The sequence below is a fragment of the Ovis canadensis genome, chromosome 2, assembly GCF_042477335.2.
Source record: "Ovis canadensis isolate MfBH-ARS-UI-01 breed Bighorn chromosome 2, ARS-UI_OviCan_v2, whole genome shotgun sequence".
Taxonomy (NCBI): domain Eukaryota; kingdom Metazoa; phylum Chordata; class Mammalia; order Artiodactyla; family Bovidae; genus Ovis; species Ovis canadensis.
Window position 1 is genome coordinate 224,541,383 of NC_091246.1, and position 16,972 is coordinate 224,558,354.

Genomic DNA, 16,972 nt, shown 5'->3' on the forward strand with positions numbered 1-16,972 from the left:
CTTTATTGACTATGCCAAAGCCTTTGACTGTGTGGATCACAAGAAACTGTGGAAAATTCTGAAAGAGATGGGAATACCAGACCACCTGACCTGCCTCTTGAGAAATGTGTATGCAGGTCAGGAAGCAACAGTTAGAACTGGACATGGAACAACAGACTGGTTCCAAATAGGAAAAGGAGTACGTCAAGGCTGTATACTGTCACCCTGCTTCTTTAACTTCTCTGCAGAGGACATCATGAGAAACACTGGACTGGAAGAAACACAAGCTGGAATCAAGATTGCTGGGAGAAATATCAATAACCTCAGATATGCGGATGACACCACCCTTATGGCAGAAAGTGAAGAGGAACTAAAAAGCCTCTTGAGGAAAGTGAAAGAGGAGAGTGAAAAAGTTGGCTTAAAGCTCAACATTCAGAAAACAAAGATCATGGCATCCAGTCCCATCACTTCATGGAAATAGATGGGGAAACAGTGGAAACAGTGTCAGACTTTATTTTTTTTGGCTCCCAAATCACTGCAGATGGTGACTGTAAAAGACACTTCCTCCCTGGAAGAAAAGTTATGACCAATCTAGATAGCATATTCAAAAGCAGAGACATTACTTTGCCAACTAAGGTCCGTCTAGTCAAGGCTATGGTTTTTCCAGTAGTCATGTATGGATGTGAGAGTTGGACTGCGAAGAAGGCTGAGCACCAAAGAATTGATGCGTTTGAACTGTGGTGTTGGAGAAGACTCTTGAGAGTCCCTTGGACTGCAAGGAGATCCAACCAGTCCATTCTGAAGGAGATCAGCCCTGGGATTTCTTTGGAAGGAATGATGCTAAAGCTGAAACTCCAGTACTTTGGCCACCTCATGCGAAGAGTTGACTCATTGGAAAAGACTCTGATGCTGGAAGGGATTGGGGGTAGGAGGAGAAGAGGACGATCGAGGATGAGATGGCTGGATGGCATCACTGACTCGATGGATGTGAATCTGAGTGAACTCCGGGAGTTGGTGATAGACAGGGAGGCCTGGCATGCTGCGATTCATGGGGTCGCAACGAGTCGGACACGACTGAGTGACTGAACCTAAGGACTGCAAACTCCAGGGTGTACAGGGGACAGGCAGACCATGGGAGAAAATGAAGCCAGCTGTATGTAATTCAGAAGGAAGTAGAATTCAGGCCACAGTGAGCTGAGGAGTGCATGCTGGAAGAGACATTTGCTTTTGTGAAGTGCAGACCATGCTCTACCTCATCTTCTGGTTTTTCGAAAGAAACCAGAAATCCAGAATTTGATGTGCACCCTTCCAATTGCTAATTGTTAAAACAAAGTAAATTTGATTTAAATATTTGTATAAAGCATTTTAAATGAGAGACACTGGAAAGGCAACACACACACACACACACACATCTAGTTTAGGGCTTGCTAAGAAACAGGTTGGAGGGATTTGGGGACTTACAATAGAAGTAGATTGTTTGTATTTTTTGAGATTAGTTGTTTGTCAGTTGCTTCATTTGCTATTATTTTCTCCTATTCCGAAGGCTGTCTTTTCACCTTGCTTATAGTTTCCTTTGTTGTGCAGAAGCTTTTAATTTTAATTAGATCCCATTTGTTTATTTTTGCTTTTATTTCCAGTATTCTGGGAGGTGGGTCATAGAGGATCCTGCTGTGATTTATGTCAGAGAGTGTTTTGCCTATGTTCTCCTCTAGGAGTTTTATAGTTTCTGGTCTTACATTTAGATCTTTAATCCATTTTGAGTTTATTTTTGTATATGGTGTTAGAAAGTGTTCTAGTTTCATTCTTTTACAAGTGGTTGACCAGTTTTCCCAGCACCACTTGTTAAAGAGATTGTCTTTAATCCATTGTATATTCTTACCTCCTTTGTCAAAGATAAGGTGTCCATAGGTGTGTGGATTTATCTCTGGGCTTTCTATTTTGGTCCATTGATCTACATTTCTGTCTTTGTGCTAGTACCATACTGTCTTGATGACTATGGCTTTGTAGTAGAGCCTGAAGTCAGGTAGGTTGATTCCTCCAGTTCCATTCTTCTTTCTCAAGATTGCTTTGGCTATTCAAGGTTTTTTTGTATTTCCATACAAATTGTAAAATTATTTGTTCTAGCTCTGTGAAAAATACCCTGGTAGCTTGATAGGGATTGCATTGAATCTGTAGATTGCTTTGGGTAGTATACTCATTTTCACCATATCGATTCTTCTGATCCATGAACATGGTATATTTCTCCTTCTATTAGTGTCCTCTTTGATTTACTTCACCAGTGTTTTATAGTTTTCTATATATAGGTCTTTAGTTTCTTTAGGTAGATATATTCCTAAGTATTTTATTCTTTTTGTTGTAATGGTGAATGGAATTGTTTCCTTAATTTTTTTTTCTACTTTCTCATTATTAGTGTATAGGAATGCAAGGGATTTCTGTGTGTTGATTTTATATCCTGCAACTTTACTATATTCATTGATTAGCTCTAGTAATTTTCTTGTGGAGTCTTCAGGGTTTTCTATGTAGAGGATCATGTCATCTGCAAACAGTGAGAGTTTTACTTCTTCTTTTCCAATTTGGATTCCTTTTATTTCTTTTGCCTGCTCTGATTGCTGTGGCTAAAACTTCCAGAACAATGTTGAATAGTAGTGGTGAAAGTGGGCACCCTTGTCTTCTTCCTGACTTTAGGGGAAATGTTTTCAATTTTTCACCATTGAGGATAATGTTTGCTGTGGGTTTGTCATATATAGCTTTTATTATGTTGAGGTATGTTCCTTCTATTCCTGCTTTCTGGCAGGTTTTTATCATAAATGGATGTTGAATTTTGTCAAAGGCCTTCTCTGCATCTATTGAGATAATCATATGGCTTTTATTTTTCAATTTGTTAATGTGGTGAATTACATTGATTGATTTGCAGATATTGAAGAATCCTTGCATCCCTGGGATAAAACCCACTTGGTCATGGTGTATGATCTTTTTAATGTGTTGTTGGATTCTGATTGCTAGAATTTTGTTGAGGATTTTTGCATCTATGTTCATCAGTGATATTGGCCTGTAGTAGAAAACTGGTGGCTTATAGGCTGAGCTGAACAGCTGTTGAGAGGATGGTTAACCCCTAGGGGTTAACCGGTTTTTCTAGCAAGTCCTGAACTAGTTTTGTTTGTTTGTTTTTTCCACCTTTCCAGAGTCTCTCACCTAATCCTTTATACAAATATATTTTTTGCATATAAATCTTCAAGTCCTTTCTTTTCCCTTACATACTTCTATCTCTGCCTACAGACAGTTTTTAAGAATAATGACTTTTTTTGTATTTGTTAATGAACATTTCAAGTTCGATTTCCCTCTTCATAACCCCTCTGCTTCTTGTATTTTTGTCTTTGTGCTCTCTTATTGAATGACCAAAATTATGTTCTTGGAAAAATATCTAGTAAATCAGCTCAGAGACTGGCCATAAATATCTGATGCTTATCACTGTATTAAGTCAATAGTTTAATTTTATAGACTGTTGATGACTAACTCTGCTATAGGAGAAATTTTGGCTCCTAATTTTTCTCAAGACCTTTAGTCAAAGTTCAGGGAAATGGGATTAGCTAAGGGAATGGTTTTCAGGAACTCATTTAAAACACATTCTTGACTCTTAACACCTGCTCTCACTTGCACTGCATAAAGAAATCCTGCACAGGGATATAAAAGTATAGTTTTATCCCCACCATCATGATTATTAAAGACTGATATTTACTAAATGCATCTATGTAGCAGGTATTATACTAAGGTGTTACATATTTTATTCTCATTTACTTATCAAAATGAACAATAGCATCTTTATCCAATTATCAGTCCCATTTATAACAACTATACCTCTGTTTTCAGTTTGATGCTCACAGAAGCATAGGAAAATTAAAGTTTAAAAGACTTTGAGAGTTTACATCATCCATTTCCTAACTTCCAGGTCAGATGAAACTACTCCTTTCAGAACTATAAGGAATGAAAAAAATCTATCTAACCTATTTAAAAATAATTAAAAAAATTTAAAAACCTATTTGAAAATAATTTGAAATATTTAGTGACTCCTCTGCCTCTTTCAGTTACTCATTTTGGTATATAATAATTATTACTATAAATTTTTCTCTTTGATATATAGCCCACAAATTGTGGTACTTCATTTGGAATTTTATCTAAAGGTTCATCTAGAATTTTGTTTTTTCCAACTGAGATTTTAAACTAGGTTATTTACTTGTGCTGAGACCCTCCTTTTATAGTACACAGAGCTCTCTCTGAAACCCCCATAGTCATTTGAATTGAGAAATAGTATGTGTCTGCATATGTGTGTGTTTAATTCAGAGATCAATAAACACAAAAGAAAAATAAAATCTCTGCCTAATGTCTCTTTAGGTCAGCAGTGTTATTCAGGGCTGGAGTCAGAATCTTGGCATTTAGTTGCCATTATCACATATTGTACATCAACCATGAACTAAGTAGTTGGGATAAACAATGCCAGGGGCTTTTTTCTGTGGACTGGATAGAAAACTTGCTATGTCAAGCCCTAAAACTTCCTGTCTCTGTACAGTTCTTGATTAAATTACCTGTTTTGTATCCTCCTCTTTGTGATGGGCATGATCAGAAGTCATAAAATATAAAATGCTGTTCATGTATTGATTAGTAATTTATTTATCATTGCATTCATCTAAGAAACTGTATTTAGATCATAAACTTTTATATTCTCCTCACTTTATAGATGCATAAAACAAAGCTAATGATAGTGGTATGCCCTTGTTTAAGTTTCCATGCCCAGAAAATGAGAGAAAAGAGTATGTGTGTGTTTGTGTGCATTTGTGTGTGAGCAGTAGGACCATCAGGTGTGTATGGGGTTGGGTTGATTTACAGCCTCTGATTTTTTTTTCTCTCCTACACTGTCTCCTTTGATGGCCATCTATCTCTACTTATCATGCAAATGGTTTTGGGTAGTGATATCAAAGACCCCTGAAACAGTCTGTTCAGTAACATGTACACTGTGGTAAAGAGAAGTGATTACTGAAAACTTTGAACTCTCTCTCTGGGTTCTCAAGAAAAGACCAAAGACTGTGGATTCCATAGGAAAGTGATATAAAAAGAGATTTAGAATACTGAAACAAAGAGAAAATGCTCAGAGAAAGAGAAAAGGACAGCCTGGGAAAGACACACTATCCCAGTAGCCTACAAACCCAAACCAAGAGCTGATATTTCCTGTTGGTCCAGGTCTACCACCAGATCTCAGGGAACTCAGCCAGGGGACCCAGGCTTGCAGAGAGAACCACACAGTGGAGCCAGGAGGACAGCGTGGACTCTTCCTGCAGCCAGCATGTAGATCCTAAGCCAGAGAGACACTGATTAGGTAGGCTCAAGCTTAAGAGAGAGCCTTATCTTCTGAGAAGTGGATGCAGGGGCAGACTTACCCTCTGTCTGAATGAAGTTGTGTGTCTGCATGCGGTTGCAGAGTTATTTTCATTCCACTTTTTCTTCTCTTGACTACCCAACCCTGGGCTTCTGACATTTTCCCCCCTCAAGCTTGCTTTTAGAAATTTGATTCTCTATTCACTAACCTGATTTACTTTCAGCCTGAAATTTAAAAGTAAAATGTCCTCCTTCCTTTGATTTTTTAAATTCAGATTCTTTATTACAAAGACCTAATAGACTGATATTGTCAAACTCTATCTGTTGGGTCAACACTACTATGCTCCCTGGACCCAAGTTGTTCTCTATTTTCAAGTCCCAAGAAACTAAAAGATGTCACTGAAGCCCTGATCCTCCTCTCCAGAAATCCCTGCACAACTTATTTGTTAAGAGAGTAGTGACTTTCTCTATTTTTGTTTAACAGACACTTCTGTAACACCTGTTATATGCTAGGAGCTGTTCTGAAATATTGTACAAATGTTAACTCTTTATTAATTCTCACAGCAACCTAATGAAGTTGGTTCTATGATTATTCCACTTCACAGATGAAGAATCTGAGTCATGGAGAGGTGAGCTGACTTGCCTCAGTTGTGCAGTGAAACTGGACTTCCAGCCCAGGTATTCTGACTCCAAGTCCTTCACTCTTAACCATCACTGTATGCTGAATTTCAGTCCTCCTGATATTCACCACCTGTACTTAAAAAAAAAAATCATTTGGTACTAACTTCTCTTACTTACGTGGGAGTAAGATTATACAATGGGATCCCCTTATTTGTTCAAGTTAAGCCTCCAGTGTTTACTTACCACTTCGTTCTACTTGTATTGAAAATACCTTCACTATGTTTTTAGCTCAAGCCTTTATGTTTAGTCACAGGACTGCTAGGGGCTCTGAGGACCCTGCACAACTGTTTTACAGGGCTTAAGGATGGATATCACCAAACCTGGAACCTTTTTCTGGGCCAAAACCACACAAGGAAAGAAGAGAAACAACTCAATAGGCAAGGGTGCTCAGTTAAGCCACATAGTTTAGATTCTTAGAATCTGGTATCATCTGCGCCACCCATGATGAGTCACTTCTACAGTCCCTGCCTTCTTATGGGCTGGAGCTTGGTCTTGACAGTGAGGAATTTCAGCAGGAATGGATGTCACCAGCTCCTTATACAGTCACAAAATCACCTCTGTTGGATTCAGAGCCATGGAGCACCCACACTGCCTTCCTTCTTGCCTGTGAAGCTCCCATGGCCTCCCCAACATCCAAAGTAAGAGAGGGGGTGGAGAAGGGAGGTCAGAGAAGGCAAAGGGAGAGAGAGAAGGAGAGGAGGATAGGAAATCCTTTTATTAAGTCTCCAAATAGACCGTCAACCTCTGGACTGTTCTTTCTGACTCCCTTCCAATATGTATTTCATATTTTGTACTGTAAAGCTCCCATCTAACCTCAGAATTAAGATGCTCCATGACTTCTGATTGCCTCAAGTTTAAGTCTAAACTCCCAAGCATGGGGGACAAAGTTCTTGATAATCCAATCCCTGCTTGTTCCTTCTATTTTGCCTCTCAACTCTTTCCGTATTCCTATACTCTCTTTCTCCTCGCTTCATCTCCCTTCTCCTCCTCTTTCTTCCTTTCTTCTCTCCTCCTGTCTCTGTTTGTCTTTCTACCCCAGCCTACCTCCCCTCTGCCCCTCTTCCCCTTACCCTCCATCCATGTCAGACTGATTGCTGCTGCTGCTGCTAAGTCGCTTCAGTCGTGTCCGATTCTTTGTGACCGCATAGATGGCAGCCCACCAGGCTCCCCTGTCCCTGGGATTCTCCAGGCAAGAACACTGGAGTGGGTTGCCATTTCCTTCTCCAGTGCATGACAGTGAAAAGTGAAAGTGAAGTCGCTCAGTCGTGTCCGACTGTTCACAACCCTATGGACTGCAGCCTACCAGGCTCCCCCATCCATGGGATTTTCCAGGCAAGAGTACTGGAGTGGGGTGCCATTGCCTTCTCCGGTCAGACTGATTATAGTTCTCTAAAACAACTACCATCCCTCTTGTTTCCTGATCCTCCCTGTGTCTGAAATTCCTTCTCCTATTCCATAATCTGTTGACTAACTCCTCCTTGATCCCTAGGACCCCACCAAGCTTTCCTCCAGGAAGCCCATTCCCTGACTCTGCCCCCTTTCTGCCTCATGTTAAGTCCTGCACATTGCACCTCATGGTATTTTATTTTCCAGTCATTGTTCTTCGCTCCCACTTTTCAAAGGAAGGGACAGCATCCTTGTCCTGCTATCTCTACAAAACACAATGTCTGGTACATGGAAAACACAAGCAAATATTAACTGAATAAATGACATCTATAGTCCATAGCTGCTAAAGCTGGTGCCCATCCCAGGCAAAGGGCTCAGTCTACTTTCCTCATGGATTAGAAGTCAGACTCAAAAGGAGGTCAAGTCATTTGAACAGAGCATGAAGCTATTCATATTACAGCTAGAATGAGAACACAGACTCTTGGGCTATGAGCTTCTTGATGATGACGAAGAGGAACACATCTTACTCATCTTGTGACTCCAGCACAGAGCATCAGGTCTGGAAAGTAGCAGCTGCCTAATGAATGAATGAATGAGTACAATGGCACGAAGTTCTTTCCACTGCCTAGGGCAACGTGGAACAGCAGCTCAGCAGTATTACATTTGGTTTAATCATACTTGACAACGAACCTGAACAATTAGAGCCCTAGGATTCAGATTGGCATGCAACTTACCTGCTGGCAAGATTTACCAGTCATGCTGACAATTGCCAAATTGCTTTTACTTTGTACGATACTGACATAAAATGCCTTTGCTTTCTGCATTGATGCATTGCAATGGTTGATTTGACATCATATTCAGAGGTGGCCCAGATATACTGTTACCACCATTCCAACAGTAAGAGGCTGCTGCTATTTTTAAACTTCCCCTGGAAAGTAGATGATATGATTCGCTTGCTTATCCATTCTGATGTCACTCAAAGCTCCGGGGAGGAAAGTTCCTCTTTACATCCTGCTAACATTGCTTCTACCTTGTATTTGGAATGTTTCTCCTTACAGGTCAGATGACAGCTGATAGGCAAGGTTTCTGCTCCAGTGTTCCTGGCTGAGTAGACAGCACAGATAAGAGAAAGTAAGCTACCCTGTGCTGCTAACACAGACTGCATGTATTGGGGACTGGTTAGCATCGTCACCTGAGCAGTGTTCAACAGGCTTACAGAGGAGTTGCATACAGGTTGGTTTGTTGGTTTCTGAGTGCAAAGAGTGACTCAAAATAGCCAGAATTTCAAATTTTAACTTTCCACTTAAGGAACTTGCTTCAGGTTCATATACTTATTACCTTCTCTGGATCTCTTCCCGCCCCCCGCCCAACCCCCCCCCCCCCCAGCCCAACCCCCCCCCCCCCCCCCCCGATCTGTAAAATAAGCCTGATAATAATATAACTATCTTTGGTGTTTGGTAAATATAATTCATGTAACACTTCATATAATGCCTAGCACATGGTGGATAGTAAATATTACAAGCATATACATGCACGTGCATACCTCCCAGGGCTGTGAGCAATCGTTCTCATGATTAAATCAACATTTGTGCTGTGTCTTTTTATTTGGGAACTCACATTTGAAAACACTGTTTTGTTTTGTTTTTCTTTTTTCTATTTGTACCTTCTTAATCCCTCTATTGATTATTTGCAGCCCTGGACATGCTCTGAGGAGGACTTCCTGATATTTTCCAGTCCATGCAGGACCTCCCAAAGCAAATTTTTTGTTCCTGGCCATAGCTTAGGGCTCAGAATGTAATCTGCCTGCAATGTGGGAGACCCAGGTTTGATCCCTGGGTCAGGAAGATCTCCTGGAGAAGGGAATGGCTATCCACTCCAGTATTCTTGCCTGGAGAATTTCAAGGACAGACAAGCTTGGTGGGCTACAGTCCATAGGATCACAAAGAGTCAGACATGACTGAACAAGTAACACTACCACCAAGTATTTTATTAGACTATCCCAAATGTGCATCTTGAATTTGGTGAAAATCAGTTCTTTAAACACAATAATAGAGTTAGTAGAAGGAAAGAGAGAGAATTTCATTTATGCACATGGAAGATAGCAAGAGGGCAATGGATAACCTACCTGCCTTTTTCTGCTTCTCATCAAAATCTTTTAATCTATACAGCATTTTAAGAAAAAAAAAACTTCTCTATCATAATCATCATCTTCAATTTCTAAGTCAAGACAATGATGAACTTGCTACTTGCCATTAAAACAAAACAAAACAAAACACTAACATAAGGAACTTTGCTGGTGGTCCAGTGGCCAAGACTCCATGCTCCCAATGCTGGGGGCCAGGGTTTGATCCCTGGCCAAGGAACTAGATCCCACATGTCAAAACTAAAGAGTTCATATGCTGCAACTAAAAACTCACATGACACAACTAAGACCTGACACGGCCAAATAAATAAATGTTTACAAAGCAATATAAAGTAGCATTGCACTGGTTCTACCTCACCAGCTAGACTGTGATGTCTTTACCAGTAGAATGCTTACAGCTTCTAACCTCTAATTAGGACTTCTTCAGCTTTGTGGCGGATGTAGAGGAGCTGGAGGAAGTAATGGGAAAATCATGGGTCTTTCCCTGTCTAGGAACATGGCAGAACAGGATTTACTCTGCAGTCTCTGGAATGCATAGTCAGAGGCCCACCTGACCCCTAGATACGATGACTTTAAGGGGGCATTTCAGCATTGGCATACTCACTCAAAGGTTCAGCAGCCTCCTAAGCTGTGTGGAGCACACAGTTCAGGGGTCTCTGGGTGGGTCCTCAGAGAAGGTCACCGACTTGCTCGTTTCTCATAATTCTCCCCATCAGAGAATTGTATTGACGCAAAGGAGAAGTTGTCTCTGTGGGTCCAACTGTTTGCTGCTACTGCCGGCTTTGGCTCCTCCTGCCTCTTTCCAGGGATGGGGTCCAGACTAGGGCGATAGCTTTGACAAGGTGGAGAGGGGAGGGGAGGGAGGCAACTCTTTAGAGCAGGACGATCTGGCAAAAATATTGAACCCATTAGGACGCACGTAGGGGGCTTGGCCCACAAGTCTGCCCTAGTTTCAGTGCTGCCAGAAATGCTTGGTGAAGTAATTAAAACATAAGTTTGTCTAACAACTCAGACTTTTCCAAAATTCCTTCACACTCAGAGCCCCACTTTGTGCACAAATCAGCCCAGGTCTGCAATGAGTCTCATGTTACAGCTGAAGACAGGGATATCAGAGAAGTTAACTGTCTTCTCCAAGACCACATAATACTTACGTTATCAAGGACTGGAGTCTCTCAATGATATGTTCATGTCTTTTACTGTTTTGATCCTAGTACCTAATACAGAACCAGGCTATCAGAAGTGTGTTGAATAAATGAGACTGGGCTGGAAGCCAATTTTCTCTCCAGGATTAGGGTCGCCAGATTAGGCAGGTAAAAACACAGGAGTCTCAGCTAAATTTAAATTCAAGATAAAGAAGAAGTATGTTTTCAGTATAACTGTGTCCCATAGTCATCTCATGAATATCTCTCTTGCTCTCACTCTCTCCTAATTTTTTCAGTCCCCTCTTTATTTTAATAGGATACATTGCAATGTCTTTTCATTTATAATCTTTGTTGTCAACAACTAAAATTCACTAAAATCTCCAAATGCTGACATTTGGCTTTCTACTTATTGAATACTTCGATAAAATACTTTCAATATATTTTGAATCAATACAGACAAAATTAAGACAGCTTGCTCACAAAAACCCTAAAGGGTCTTAAATTAACTTACTAAGTAATTCCTTAGCAGATTAAATATTTCTAAAATGTGACTTGTGAGGAGTAGCAAAGAGTAAATGTATGTTGTACCACGTTAAATTATTGTTTTGTATTAAATGTCAGCTTTGTCACAAAAATTTGTAGTTAGATTTTTCTGTGTGTTTATTAAAATACTTCTAACATTTCCCACTACAGTTGTTATGTTTAATAAGCTTATTATTTTAGAATAATTTGAGAAAAATTATTATCAGAAAGTTGCAAAGATAGTACACAAAGCTCTCTAATACTGCTCACTCAGTTTGTCTCATTTTTAATATCTTACATAACCCTGGCACATTTGTCATATATGAAACTAACATTACTATTAACTGAATTCTATACATTACTAAGATTATTCTAGGCTTTCTACCGAGCTGCTTCTTTTATTCTAGGATGATTCCATCTAGGATACCACATGACATTTTGTTATATCTCCTTAGTCTCCTTTGGTCTATGGCAATTTATTTGTCTTTCCTTCTGAGTTTTGGGACCGACTATTCGGTAGAATGTCCCTAAATTTGAGTTTGATGTATTTCTAATGATTAGCCTGGGGTATGGATTTTGGGAAGGAAGACCACAGGGGTGAAGTACCCTTCACATCACATCCTTCCGGGACACATGCTATCAATGTGACATCACTGGTGAGGTTAACCGTGATCGCTTGATTAACAGTCTTGCTAGGGGCCTCTACTCTGAAGGCATCTTTTCCCCTTTCCATAGTCCATGTAATCATATATTAAAATATGGTTCACATACTATACATGACCACAAAGGAAGCTGGGAGTCCACAATAGAATTCAAGGAAAACCTTATGGCTTATTTTAAGGCAACTATTGATGATGATGCTTTGTTGAAGATGAAAAATGCAAAACAAATGTTAAACAGTATAAGATACAAGGACAGTAAGCATCACAGGAACTGTCCTAGGCAAACTGGGGCAAATGAACAACTTACTCAAGTCTGTCTGCCATTGTGTAGGTCCCTTCCCTTGAAGGTCAAGGTTTTGGTAAAACTCACAGTAGTTGTCTCCTTCAAGATGATGAGAACCCTGTTCAAGTTCATATATTGGTAGAATTTCTCTCTCCACTATCCAGCAGCTGGTACCTTGTCCAGCTAATCTGCCATGCTGGGTTCCTAAGAGGGGCCACCCAGGGGAGTATCCAGCTACATGCTGCTCCATATGACTAATATTTTATCCCAAACCGTATGAGCTGGGCTGGATCACACAGAGATTTTGAAACTGTCTCTCTTTTCTTTGATTCTTCTCCCTTAGAAGCAGCATCTGCCACAGATCTTAAGCTGTCACTCTTTTGTCCCTTTCTCCAGGGGTTTTTGGGCAAAGGATGGGCCCAAAATGGGCCCACTGAGAAAATCTCTAGAGTCCACTTCTTCCAAGGAGAAAGCCAAAGAGGAGATGAGTTTTGCAGCCTTTTTACCCTCCATTCAATGAGAAAAGCTCCATTCCTGGAGAATGTGGTGGGCAAAGAATTGCAACACACTGGCCTCATGGGGTATGCATGTGTGAGGTGGCCATTTTGTTCTTTGCTTTGAATATATATCAGAGTCAAGCTCAAGCCAGGCAGAGGACAGTGTGTGTCTGTGTGTGTGTGTGTTGGGGATGCAGGGAGAGGGCAGCTTATACCTCTGATACTCATAAATTCACTTAAGTTATCAAACACTTGTCATGGGGTGTGCACTGGACTACTTCTTGGAGATAAATAAATACAACACAAAACCCCTGACCTTACGGAGTTCATGGTTTCAATCAGAATCTTTCTCTCTATAATAGAAAACTGAAAATTAGACTTGCTAAGTCCAATCACAGTAATGTCCATATTTTCAGGAAGTCCATGGCTTGGAATCTGAATGGGAGCCAAACAAACCCACCAGCTGCACACTTACTGTGCTCAGAGTTTTGGTCCAAATTCAAATGCAACCTGGAAATAGCTACCTAGGAGGAGTAGTAATGCTGAACAAGGGTGTCTTGGTTTACAGCTGGCGCTTGGTGGTTGGGAGAAATCATGGATTTTGGCTCTTGTGGTATTTGTTCTCTGAAGTGCATATGATGTTACGATAATCAATGGCATCTTTATGACAGACATAAATAGTAGTAAGAGATATATACTTTTGTTGGTATAATTTTCTCTCATTTTCATCTTTAGGCTGCTTCTGGCTTAAACCTTATGATGACTTGGTGCTGGGCCCAGATCATGTTTCACTGAGGGTTTGTTTTGGGAGTTAGGGATTGTTCCTTCACCCGACTAGGAAAATTAAACCCTTCTCACGGGAAGTATGGGTCTAGAAAAATCTATTTTGCAAATGTGACTAACCATCCTATGTAGAAAGTGTTGTTCTTAATGTAGGTAAGTGGACACTTGCCTGCCTCTGTATCCCTTTTGTTGGAGTCTACTGTTTCTCTTAGTCTGAGCAGGACTCTGTGGAGGGTGTGTGGGTCCCCTAAAACCAAGAGGCCAGCCTTCACAGCCAGAGAGGTGTCCTATGGGCAACTGTAGAATCACAGAACATCAGTGTTGAAAACAGAGGGGTGACCTGAGTTAGGGCTTCTTACTTTACCCATGCGGAGATCAGTTCAGTAGTAGAGCAGACTCCAGTGTCCAGACATTAAGACTGCTAACCCAAGTTTCCTTCTGCTCAGCCATAGACCACAGGTGATGTTCTACTCTGCTTTCATCTGGACCCAGATTAATGTTGGCCCAAAGGACTGACAAGGGAAATAAGGGCCATAAAACCTGAGTGAAAGAGAAATTGAGATTTTGAAAATGAATAAATAATTGACAGAGGGAGAATTTAATAAACCTCTTGGCTGTATAATATATCCCCTGATGACAAACAAATTTACTCTGGAGGCTAGCCGAGAGACTACCCCATCCATGAAATAACCCACCAATTCTCTGAAAACTATCCATGGAGAGTTTTGGGGATGGACCTCCTTCATTCTCCTTAACTTCCTGCTGGACCCAGGGTGGAGATATCAGCAAAATGAGGTTCCTGGTAAAAATTGTTGTTCAGTCTCGAAGTTATGTCTGACTCTTTGCAACCCCATGTAGCATGCCAGGCTCCTCTGGTAAAAATAGAGTGGGTTAAATATTTAAAAGACCATCCACAAAGGCTGTCCTCTCTGTGTTCTCTGACAAATTTGGGTTTTCAACACAGGAAATTTCATCACTGTCATTCTTCCCCTCATAAAAATAAGCTCCATGTTTAATTTCATATATAATCAATATTTAATTTTTCCACATATAATTAATATATGAATGGCAAAAACATATGATTCTGGAGTGGTGGGTGGACTTACAACCAACAAAGTTGCATGTTGCCAAATGTGTGGGTTTTAAAAATTCCTTCTTCCCTTTCTTCTACAACAGAAACTTTATACCTCTTCATTTAGCTGAAAGCTTAGGTTGGGGGCAGGAATCATTGTCTGAAGTTTGTTTCAGACCTAGGAACTCAGAAAGAAAGTCAGTGTTCATAAGTGTGTGTGGAACGTACTGACTAGAGACATAGAGGCCAATGTCTATAGTCTAGCCTCCTGAACATCCTTCCTAATTCTCCCTACACAGGTTCTCCTCATCCTAATTGGAAGTTTCTAAATGAGGCAAGGTGAAATTTCTTTTGTTGATCCCATATAGTAAAACATAGGCTTGGTTGAAAGAGAGCCCTAAGCTGGACCCCTGAGGAAAAGATCAGGCAGTGTTGGTAGTCCTGAGGGTCAGCTGGTTGGGGAGTGGCCACCTGTGGCCTGATCGGTACAGGCAGGTTATGAGGGGTGAGGAAAGGCTGGTGTTAATTAGTGTCTGTGATTTTTGACCCTCTCAGCCCATGATATGGTGTGGCCTTTCTGCAAAGACCCAAGTAAATTATGTTCCTGGTGACCCAAGATGGCCACAAATGGAAGATTTTCATTGGCTGCAAACCTGCTTCATTAGTCTCCACTGGGGATTCCAACCTGAGTCTATGGGGTCAAGTGTGAAAGTAATATTGTTTCTCCATTTCCCACAAGTTAAATTAACTTCAGTTCCTGTCCGGTGGTGTCAGGATTCAATCTTATTTTTCACCTCAACCTCCATTTGAGGGTGAGTTTTTAGACTCTGGTATAGGACCCGCTTCTTTTAGAGATGCCCATGGGCCTCAGTGGGTGGTCCACTCTCTCATGAAAGAGATGTCCATCATTGCGCTACTGTGCTACCCTCTTGCCCTCCTTTCTGATACTTTCATACTGTGCTTGGGGCTATGGAAGGAAGGCTGTGAATCTCAGGCTGAAGACATGTTGCTCCCTGCAATACTTAGTTGTTCCTCCAACATCCTCCCACCCCTTCAGACATCACCAGGAGCTGCCCCTAGATCTCATTCTTATCTCACCTCCTGCCCTAGAGAATCCCACTGCAGGCAAGTCAATCTTTTCTCCCTCTCCACATTTCTCTCCATGATCTCTTGCATGCTGTCATCAAACCCAAATATCTTTAGTGGGTCTAGCTTCTGAAAACAACAGCATGAAAATCATTCTCCAGAAGCAGCAAACAATAAAGCCTGCTGTGTACCTGAGCAGTAGGAGAATAAATAAGAAATCAATGGAGAAAAATAAAAACTACCCCAGCTACCACTTAAAATAATCAGAGATAGGGACATAGCATGATTGTCACCTTCCTCCCATCCTCCTTTTTTTCCCTGTTTTCTTGAGGTCTTGCTGGACATTGAGGGCAGGTCATCGTGGCTGCCCATCCCATGTCCTCTGGGTCCAACATCATAGGCAGCTTGATGGTTTGACTCCCAAGCTCTGGATCCTGTGCCAGGCACTTTCTTCAGATGCATTGAATCTGACCAGAGCTGCTCCAATCCAGCTCAGTGGCTGAAATCTTTGTTTCCCTTGGTGTTTGTTTATTATTTTTGTTTATTTGGTCAGGAACACCTTCCAATGGCCTAGTGTCTCTGGGTCAAGGCTATCTTTTTTACCTACTTCACTAACACTCCTTGCCTGGTTCCTTAAGGTATTTGTGTTGAAGTGTCTGACTCAGATCTACCTATGGAGGGAGGGACTATTGGGTGAGGCAATGAGCTGCCTGCTATTGACCACCATCTGCCTAGGACATAATGGAAGCTATTTCTAACTGGACATAAAATTATTATGCATTTGGTCTCATTTATTTATTTGTGCTTTTGTTTTTCTTATCCAAGAGATAGATCTGAAAAAAATATTCCTAAGACTGAGATTTTATTTATTTATTTATATTATTGAAATATGGTTTAGGTACAGTATTATGTTTGTTTCTGGCACATTATATAGTGATTTAATATTTACATGTATTATGAAATTATTACCATGGTAAACCTAGCAACTGTATGTCCCACACATAGTTATTACAACATTAACGACTATATTTTTTATGATATATATTATATCCCTGAGAGTTGTTTATTTTATAACTGGAGGTTTCTACCTCTTAATCCTTTTCATTTATCTTATCCCCTCCACTCCCTTTCCCTCTGGCAATCATCCCTTTGTTTTCTGTACCTATAAGTTGGTTTTCATTCTGTTTTGTTTTATTTTTTATATTTTACGTATAAATGAGATCATTTAGTAACTCTCTTTCTCTGACACCTCTCATTTACCATAATAGCTTCTAGATCCATCAATGTTGTCACAAATGGCAAGATTTCTTTTTTCTTTTTTGGCAGGGGGGCTGAATAATAGTCCATTGTATATGTACACCACATCATT

At 40.5% G+C, this 16,972-nt stretch overlaps 1 long non-coding RNA gene across 2 annotated transcripts in view; it reads left to right on the forward strand.

Moving 5' to 3' along the window:
* The window catches only part of LOC138432879 (uncharacterized), a 171,995-nt gene that overhangs the window by 91,305 nt on the left and 63,718 nt on the right, over positions 1–16,972 (forward strand). The window contains exons 2-4 of one of the 2 annotated variants that reach the window (XR_011254018.1): positions 5,952–6,024; positions 8,472–8,646; positions 9,107–11,333. This is a non-coding gene — a long non-coding RNA (uncharacterized lncRNA). Of the gene's footprint in view, positions 1–5,951; positions 6,025–8,471; positions 8,647–9,106; positions 11,334–16,972 lie in introns of those variants that run through there. The other variant, XR_011254017.1, reaches the window with a different exon arrangement.